Source organism: Bos mutus, chromosome 16 (genome assembly GCF_027580195.1).
Source record: "Bos mutus isolate GX-2022 chromosome 16, NWIPB_WYAK_1.1, whole genome shotgun sequence".
NCBI classification, from domain to species: Eukaryota; Metazoa; Chordata; class Mammalia; order Artiodactyla; family Bovidae; genus Bos; species Bos mutus.
This window is the reverse complement of record NC_091632.1, coordinates 12,646,265-12,655,545: the sequence shown is the minus strand read 5'-3', so window position 1 is coordinate 12,655,545 and position 9,281 is coordinate 12,646,265.

The window sequence follows — 9,281 nt, the reverse complement described above, 5'->3', positions numbered from 1 at the left end:
TGAATTGTGTTTCCCCTCTAATTTATATGTTGAAGTCCTAACCCCCTTGTCCTTTACAATGTAACTAACTTGGAGACAGAGACTTTAAAAAGCTGGTGAAGGTAAAATGGGTTTTATCAGGGTGGGCCCTAATCTACTACATTTACATCCTTATAGGAAGAAGAGATGAGGACATCGGCACAGATGGGCCGTATGAAGTCACAGAGAGAAAAAACTGTCACCCACAAGCCCAACACAGCGGCCTCGGAAGAAACCAACCTGAAAACACCTTGATTTTGGATGTTCAGCTTCCAGAATTGAAAATAAATGTCTGGGTGTTTTTGCTGGGTTTGTGTTTTTGGCTTGTGATGGGTCTCCATGGCAGCGTGCGGGCTCTCTAGCTGTGGCTCACGGACTCAGTAGTTGCATCACGTAGGCTTAGCTGCCCCATGGCATGTGGAGGCTTAGTTCCCTGACCAGGGATGGAACCTGCTTCCCTGGCAGAAGGCAGATTCCGAAGCACTGTCGGTCCCTCCTGTCAGCCTTCATCCCTGCCTCTAACACACGCGCAGTGCGGACGCCTCACTGTGTCATCTGTTTGGAAGGCTGTTCCTTTGGCCCCTGTATATCTGCTCCCCTTCTCTTCCCTCTCTCCAAGCCACCTGAGGATCTGCTACCCTCAGACTGGCACGTACGGTAGTTACTCGGAGTGACAGGATCAACTTTCCTCTGCGCAACCTCCAAGGAGCTTTTCTTGGGGGTGAGGGGTGGTTTGGAAAACGCAACGAGGAGTAAGACAGTGGTTGTCCTCAGCCTCATAGAGAGGCCATGATTGAATCTGATAGTGAATTGTGACGATTTCACTGAGATGATCATTTGAAGGGGGCCTTCAAAGAGGAGTACGAGTTCAACAGTGGTGACTGGGCATTCTGTGCAAAGGAAACAGGATGGCCAAAGATCTCAGCGCTTTGACCTTGCTCCATTTTCTTCCAGCCACCACCTGAAATTGTATTTTAATCTAGCTTCTAGTTGTTTCTTTTCTGTCTCCCGCATGCACTCTAATTCCCTGAATGCAGGAAGCAGGTCTGTCCTACGCGCCCCAAAGAATTTCGGGCACATGGTGGGTGCACGGTGCCTATGTGCAGCATGGATGAATCAACAGGCAGTCCAAGCAAAAGGGAGGGAAGAGGACTTTGATGAGATCTACAAGTACTTATGTCATTTCATTTCATCTGCATAATTCCACTCCCGAAGAAAGACGGCATTATCTCCATATTACAAATAAGGAAACGGAGGTGAGACAATGGCAAGCAACTTGCCAAAGGTCACACACCCAGTAAAAGGTAAATCTGGGACTGAAGCCTAAACTAGCAGGTTCCAAAGTCTGGGCTATACCAGGAAGAGGCTAACAGAGGCCTGAACTAAGTAAAACTGTGGGAAGGGAGTTGCGTTCACACCTAAGAGGTGTTGGCTGACAGAGTGGACCAGACATGGCCACTGGCTGGAAGAGAGAACCCTCTGCAGTTTCACCTCCATCTGAGCCGCTGGCCCTGGCCTTCTCAATCGCATGGGGATGACAGGGAAAACCCGTGGCATTGGCCATTAAGCTGGTTCACTTCGGAAGACTTAGATATCTACCTTCTCAATGAATGTTCCCCCACAACATGGGGACAGACACCAGCTTTACAGTTGTTTTGAGATGATGCGGGTAAAGCACCCAGGCCAGTTCCTGGCCCACAGGAGGTGTTCAATAAACATTAATTCCCTTCTCTTTTCCCCATGGCCTCCTGCCGTCTTTTTATCTCCTGAGAGGAGGACCAAAGAGGGAGGATGCGTAAAGAGCACATCTGCTCTGGGGTGGGTGGGGAAGCGGGCAGTCTCAAGAAGGAAGGCAGGGACAAGCCAGGCCCAGAAGAAGTAGGTGGATAAGAGACCAGGAAAATACCCCGCGGTTTTCTCTCCAAGGAAAACTCTGACCCTCTAGAAGGAAGACTCCAACAAGCCACCAGAATCCTAAATTTTGTGCGCAATCCTCCAGAGCCTGCTGCAGGAGAAGCCGGGGACCATGTGACTTGGGCCTCATATATACAGATTTGGTTGTATTTCCAAAGAAAGTTATTCGCCGAGTTATTATAATTTGGGGTTTGTGTTTAAAATGTTAATTTTTAACAGTTATTTGTGAGTTTAATTATGGATTGCACCTGGCAGTGATTTTCCATTTCTTAAAACATAATGTGCACTGCTCTATAAAACCTAGTTCCTGACATAAATATACTATTTGTGGGATCGTTTTTAAAAGGTGTTAACTCATAAACAATTAAATTATAGCACAAGATTTTGTAAAATTGTTTTTGAATTTCCATATTTCCTCTGTGTTGGAAATGTTTTTGTTTTTTTTTTTAAAAAAAAAAAAGAGGCTGGGTTTTTCGTCTCACAGGACAGCAGCCTCTCAGAGGCCGAGAGGGGAGGCCAAGAGCCTCTTACTGGGCTTGTTTACAGCGCCACCTGGTGTTTGTAACTCATTAAGCTCTAACGCCTCCTTGTCCTTAAGCCCTGAAATTTGCTGAGTAAAATCTCCACAACGACTTTTTGAAGCACTCCCTCTCTCAAAATTTTTAATTTACTTAAAAAGAGTAAGGGTTGTAAACCAAAATGACAGCTGATGCACGACGACTTTTGTTTCCTTCTAGCTGGCACCCCACTCCAGTACTCTCGCCTGGAAAATCCCATGGACGGAGGAGCCTGGTGGGCTGCAGTCCATGAGGTCGCTCAGTTGGACACGACTGAGAGACTTCACTTTCACTTTTCACTTTCATGCATTGGAGAAGGAAATGGCAAGCCACTCCAGTGTTCTTGCCTGGAGAATCCCAGGGACAGGGGAGCCTGGTGGGCTGCTGTCTATGGGGTTGCACAGAGTCAGACACGACTGAAGCGACTTAGCAGCCGCAGCAGCTTCGTATAAAAGTGGGAGGGAAGGTCTGTTTGTACTACAAGTTAAGACTGACTGAGCAGTGACTATGTGCCAGGGAGTGTTCTAAGTGTGCTGCATGGATTAAGTAACTTCACTATTATAACAATTCTAGAGACAGGTATTATTATTAACATGCCTATTTTACAGATGCCGCAACTGAGACATAGAGCATTTAAGAAATTTGCCCAAAATCACACAACTAGAAATCAGCAAAGATTTCAGGTCAGGCAGCCTTATTCCACTGCTCATGATTTTAACTACTTTTCCATGCAAGTGCATGTTTCAAGAAAAGGTATCTTCTTAATTTTTATTTGGCCTGATATTAAAAATTTAATTTCTCTGGGTAAAGTTTGAGGGACCAAGGATAAACAGAGAAACAAACAAGGTAAAAAATAATGCCTTCAATAATCCTCTGCTATATGAGATATTAAGCTTCTCAGAAGCATAGATTGCCCTTTAGAATGTCATGCAATCCAGAAGGATGGTATACAGAACAAGTTCATTAGTGTTTGTTCATAACACCTCCCCGCACCCCAGTCAGGAAAGTATTATATTCTCCTCAGTCTTTTTAAGAGTTCAACAATTTCAAATCTCTCCTTTAAAAGGGTAATAATAACAATAACAATAGATAGTGTATTGAGTGCTTTTTCTTGGTTTTTGCTTTAGAGAAGCAATGATCTAGTGAAAAATAATGTGGATTTGAAGGAATCATACTATCTGGGCTCAAATCTTAGCTGTTATTGACTGCACAAGTTCCTTCACATAGCTAGGCCTTAATTTCCCCTACAGAATAGGGAAAATGATCGTGCCTGCTTCAGAAGAGTGTGTGAGGATGAACTGATTTAATTCATGTAAAGAGTTCAGAAGAGTTTCCAGCACGTAATGTGCCAGGCGCCATGCTAAACAGACGGGTGACAAGACCACCTTTTAATGCAAGGGTCTCTCTGTATAAACTGTTGGCTGTTAAAATTATTAATGCAGAAAGGAAACTGAGAGGAAACATACCAAGATGGTAATCGCTGCCACCAAGTGGGTGTACTTTCATTGTTTTTCACTGTTTGACTTGTCTGCCGAATAAGCATGGGTTGTTTTCTAAAAAGAAGACCAAAACTAAAGATTAACGAAAGAAAAAAAAAAATTCATTGAAGGAACTTAGGATAATTGACTGGGTAAAAGAAGTCTCATGGAGGACACAGTGTATGTCTTCAAATTGTCATTTCACTTCAAACTGAAACGTCTTCAAATTGCTGAGAGGTAACAAGTGGAAGAGAAAGACCTGCACTTCAGAGCGAGGACCGATGGGTGGAAGTTTCAGTCCCTAGTGAGCAAAGGGGACTGAAAAGCCACAGGGAGTAGCTCATCCTTGAAACATTCACCCGAGGCTGAGAACGCCTCTAAGAGACAAGGAACAGGCAGGCAACTCACGGTCAAGTGGCAGACTGGGTCATGAGACCTCTCTAGTCCTAACCTTTCATTTCCTAATGTTGCTCTGAAACACACCTGAAGAAACGAAACACAGGCGATCACCAGCTCGCAGAGAGCTGAAGTCTGCGTTCTTGCCAGGTATTTGTGTCCTACCATGTCTCCATAAGCCCTGTGAGAAGACACGTGTCTTCCCTCTTTCTTAAGGACCCAGTTGGATTGGAGAAGATGAAAGCGATGGCCCCAAACCAGCGACACCTTAGCGCCCATATCCCACCAAGTGCCGGACACCAGCCCTGAAGCACAGTCCCTATGCTGGTTACTGCAGAGACGAGATCAAGGAAAGAACAGGCAGGCCTTTGGCCCCCGGGACTCATGATCCCATTTCTGTCCTCTGCAGCAGTTAGGAGTTGTGGACGATAGAGCCTGGCCTCGGCGGCTGGAACAAAAGAGGGTTCAGGTTTTCACAGCAGAGGCTGCAGGGAGGAGGACACGCAGAGCTGTGATGGCAGCTTTGGGATGCGGCTGGGGAGCCAGGCTCCTGCTGCCTTTCGGCGCCACCATCTGTTGGGCACAGAAGATGGGCACAGGATATCTTCCTGGGGAGCTTCGACCGTCACTTCTGTGTTCCAGGCAGGAAACAGGAAGCACAAGAGGCAAAAGAGGTGTTCTTCTCAAAGTGCTCTCCTAAGAATCTGCTCCAAAGTTGAATGCTTGCTTCTCTGGCCACACCATACCACCACGGGGATCGGGCACTCTGGTCACCCAGTAAAACCCAGGGTCCCATTACTAGGGAAGTAGGAGGCAAGCACAGGCCAAATAGAAGCAGTGTCTGCCACCGTCTCTCGCATCCCTGTCAGGATGGCAGGGCTTGTCCCCCACTTTACAAAGACGAGACAGCTGAGAGGCAGCCAGGAGGACCTGTGCAGAGCTACAGCGGGGCGGTGGTGGTGACGGTGCTGGCACCCAGCTCAGGGCCGCTTTTGGAAAAAGACGAACACAGAAGGCAGAGACTCACGAACATCTGTGGACCAACAGCAGGTGTGAGCCCAGGGCCATCTCCCTGCGGGGAGTCCAACTGGCAGACGAGAGGGGCTGCAGAGGGCAGCGAGGACAGGGGCTGCAGGACTCCACGCTCCGTGTCATCCCCTGGTTGGCAAGAGCTAGACAGCTCTGGCCTTGGCTCAGCTGGGAGAACAGATGGGCAGGGATTCAGCACAGCTTCCAGAGCAGCCAAGCGGCAAACCTGCCTTCCCTCCCTGTGTCAGCCGAGGTTACGGTTCCCACTGGGTCCCAGCCAGTGGCAGAGGCTCAAGCCTGAAGACCCTGACAGCTGGGCCAGGACCGTGCCATTCCCCGCCCACCGTGGAGGCCAGGACGAGGGCCAGCGAGTGCAGGGGCTCCTCCGGCAGCAAGGGGGACGCACCTGGGCGGAGAGGCTCACCAGATTCACATTTCCCTGTGCAGGGTGAGCAAGCCTGCAGCGATCCAATCTCAGCCCGAACTCCTTTGGGGCCCGGGACTCCAACCATGGAGATGGCAGCCCATCCGTGTGGCGGAGGCCTGGAGCTATTCTTCCACGTGTTCTGGTGTCCCACAGGAAAGACGGCCATGGGGCCAGAGGTGTAAAGGGGAATCCAGGAATCAGTCTGAAAAGTCAGCAGTGCGCATCTGAAGAAAGGCGGGTCCTCACAGAAACAAGGAACACCATGAGGGGATAGGAACACATGTCCAGCTTCAGGGAAGAAAAAGACAGAAAACGCACCGCATAGAATTTTATTGCAGCTCTGGCTGGAGCGTATCGTGTAAGAGGAAGAGACACAAGTCTTTAGAAAGACATGAACTTCCTGCTGTCAGCTGGACATGGTGGATGCATGTGGAAGGAACGACTAGGGACGAAAAGAGGTGTGTGTGTGGGGGGGTTCTTTCACATTCCACAGACGACATCAATGTGGGATTATCTGTGTTACCTACTCCCAGTTCACCGGCTCTGACACTAAAAGCGGACTGAAACTTGTTCAGAATTCTGTTTAGCTGGAAAAGCTTTTTTGCATGAGACTGAAGTTTGTTTAGATTTCTATTTAGCCAGAAAAGTCAGAAAGGCTTTTTTGAATGGTATGAAGATGACGACCAGAATGCCTTTGAAGAGAGCAGCTGGGGAAGAGATGGGAAGGAGAGGGGGGGCCAGCGGCGGGCCCCACCCAAGAGGCGGCTCCCTGCAAGAAGCAGGCTGTGCATTTCCATCACACTCTTCCTCCGGGAGGTTGGGCACCCCGCAGCCACCTGCAGACTACACAGTGAGGCTCTTTGGATGGTTATAAAGAACTCCCAACCCTGTTCCCTTACCCCTGGCCTTCTGTCATCTCGAGATTCTGGACTCATCAAAGTTACGCCCTGCGGCCTGAAGGTCTGCTCGTGTGGCTGAGGGCAGGCTGGGCAGCAGGCGGCCAATCGGGCTCCCACCCCGCCCGCCTCCCCCTCTGTCCTCAGCAGCCCCGACGAGGGCACCATCAGGGCGGAGGCTCCACGAGCCCGCCTTGGCCCTCTGGGGTGAGAGGAGTCAGCAGGGATGCGTACCCACCCTGCCGGGGCCATCTGCACTCAATTACAAGCCCTTTGGAAGCCGGCAGAGGGCTGTTTAGCTGCCGCTGGTTCTCTATGATTAGCTAGTTCTTGTCTTTTGAATACTGCATATGGTGCAGCCAGCTGTAGAGGGCATTCATGATTCAAAGCTCTTTTCCCCTCAAAAAGAAAAGTGCTAAGCTAGTTTTATTACCACGGGAAGAGAAAAAAAGTTTAGAACTCTTACTTTCGGGTTAAGATCCTCTTCCTTCCTTAAAATTCTACCTCTCCCCAGGATTGGGACCATTCCATGTTCTACCAGCACGATACAGGTGCTTGTTTGCTCAAGGTGAGCCTTGTGAGGAAATATCAAGATCGTGTATAATTCCAGCTTAGGCGTTTTTATCCACAGTTCAGTAGACTCTCTCCTCTCCCTTATTTTTTATGGGAGACCTGATGTGAAGGTATCCTTGTAATGAAACCACTCCAGATTCCGCCCTCTGCAATCAACTGAGGAGCCAGGGCCACTGCACAGGCTTACTTACCTTCTTTCGCAGGTGCTGAGCCAAGAACAGAAGCAATACGGCTTTGTGCACACTTGATACTCTCGGTGTTCTCTGTGGGTAAGAAGCAGTTAGCTGGCTATAAGCCAGCATTAAAGTCAGCAGGAAAGCTTAATAAAATGTGTATTCCAGGGGCTACATCACAGACTCGAAATCCAGGCTCACGTGTGAGTGGAGATCCAGAGAAGACGGAGATTTGGGAGTCTTGTGACTAGTGATAACGAAAGCCACGGATCGGCTACAATTCACAGGGAAAAGAATGTGGAAATAGAAGATGAGGGTAATCAGAGTCTCTTCTCCCTCATTTCTCTGAACCAGGCAAATAATTCTTTTCTCATAATACACAGGCTGTCCGGTAAACAGTGGCACAAATATGCCAGTGACCACAGGGCACTCTATGGATAAAACAGCTCTTTGTAGATAAACGTGCATGTGTAACTGAGTCTCTCTGCTATACACCTGAAACTAACAAAACACTGTAAATCAGTCTTGTGGCTCAGCTGGTAGAGAATCCGCCTGCAATGCAGAAGACCTGGGTTTGATCCCTGGTTTGGGAAGATCTCCTGGAGAAGGGAAAGGCTACTCACTCCAGTATTCTGGCCTGGAGAATGCTATGGACTGTATAGTCCATGGGGGTTGCAAGAAGTCGGACACAATGGAGTGACTCTCACTTTCACTTTTAAATCAACTATACACCAATAAAAATTTAAAATATATGTCTTTAAAAAAAAAGTTCTCTGTAGTATGAGTTTGGCTGGCTTAGGACTATAAATTTGCAAAACTTTAGGAGCCCATCTATATATGGAATGAATAGTTGTACTCTCCATATTGGGGAAAGAGAGACATAAAAATGCCTATATAAATATTTAGCAGTAAGAGTACCCCTTACTCTTACTAATTTTACTTTTTTTTTTTTTTTACTAAGAAATTTCAAGCAGGTCCAAGAGGAACAAACTGTTCCAATTGTGGACTGTTCCACTGAGGATAATGGAGCCACAAGTCTCACTGTCTGAGAAGAAAATTACAAACGTGGGAAGGGAGAAAACAAAAGGCACCCTGTGCTGTCAGTCTGAAATGGAGGTTCGGGATAAATTCGTGGTTTTCAATATGGATACAGAAATACATTTAGATGTCATGGGCACACAGGTATGTGCATACATGTACTCACACGCAAATATTCCCAAACTCTGACCGCTGAGATGACCTGGGACCAGTGGCTCCACAATAGTATTGAGCACACAGCCCTCAAATCTTAGTTTTAAAACAGTGTTCCACTAAGGAAAGTAGCGGTAAAGGATCTGCCTACAATGGGGAGACCCGGGTTTGATCCCTGGGTGGGGAAGATCCTCTGGAGAAGGAAATGGCAACCCACTCCAGTACTCATGCCTGGAAAATCCCATGGACGGAGCAGTCCATGGGGTCGCAAAGAGTCGGATATGACTGAGCGACTTTACTTCAAGGGAAGTAGGGCCAGAGTAATGACAAGTATGAGACAAAACTGCACTGGCCTGCAGTGTCAGAAGATAAAGAGAAAGGCCACGTATAGGGGAGACATGTTGAGAAGACAGGAGTCAGCTTGAAGGGGATCCTGATGGCCACACCTGAGATGCTTAAGCATCTAAAGGAATAACCGTGATAATCAATTATAACTCACTGGATACAGAAATGATTCCATACTCGTTATATAGTATAAACTAATAAATACATGGGGAATGAGCGACCCTATAGTGACCACAGCTGGCAAGCAGCACCTTAAGCAAGTGGCCGGTCAGTGTCACAGTGAC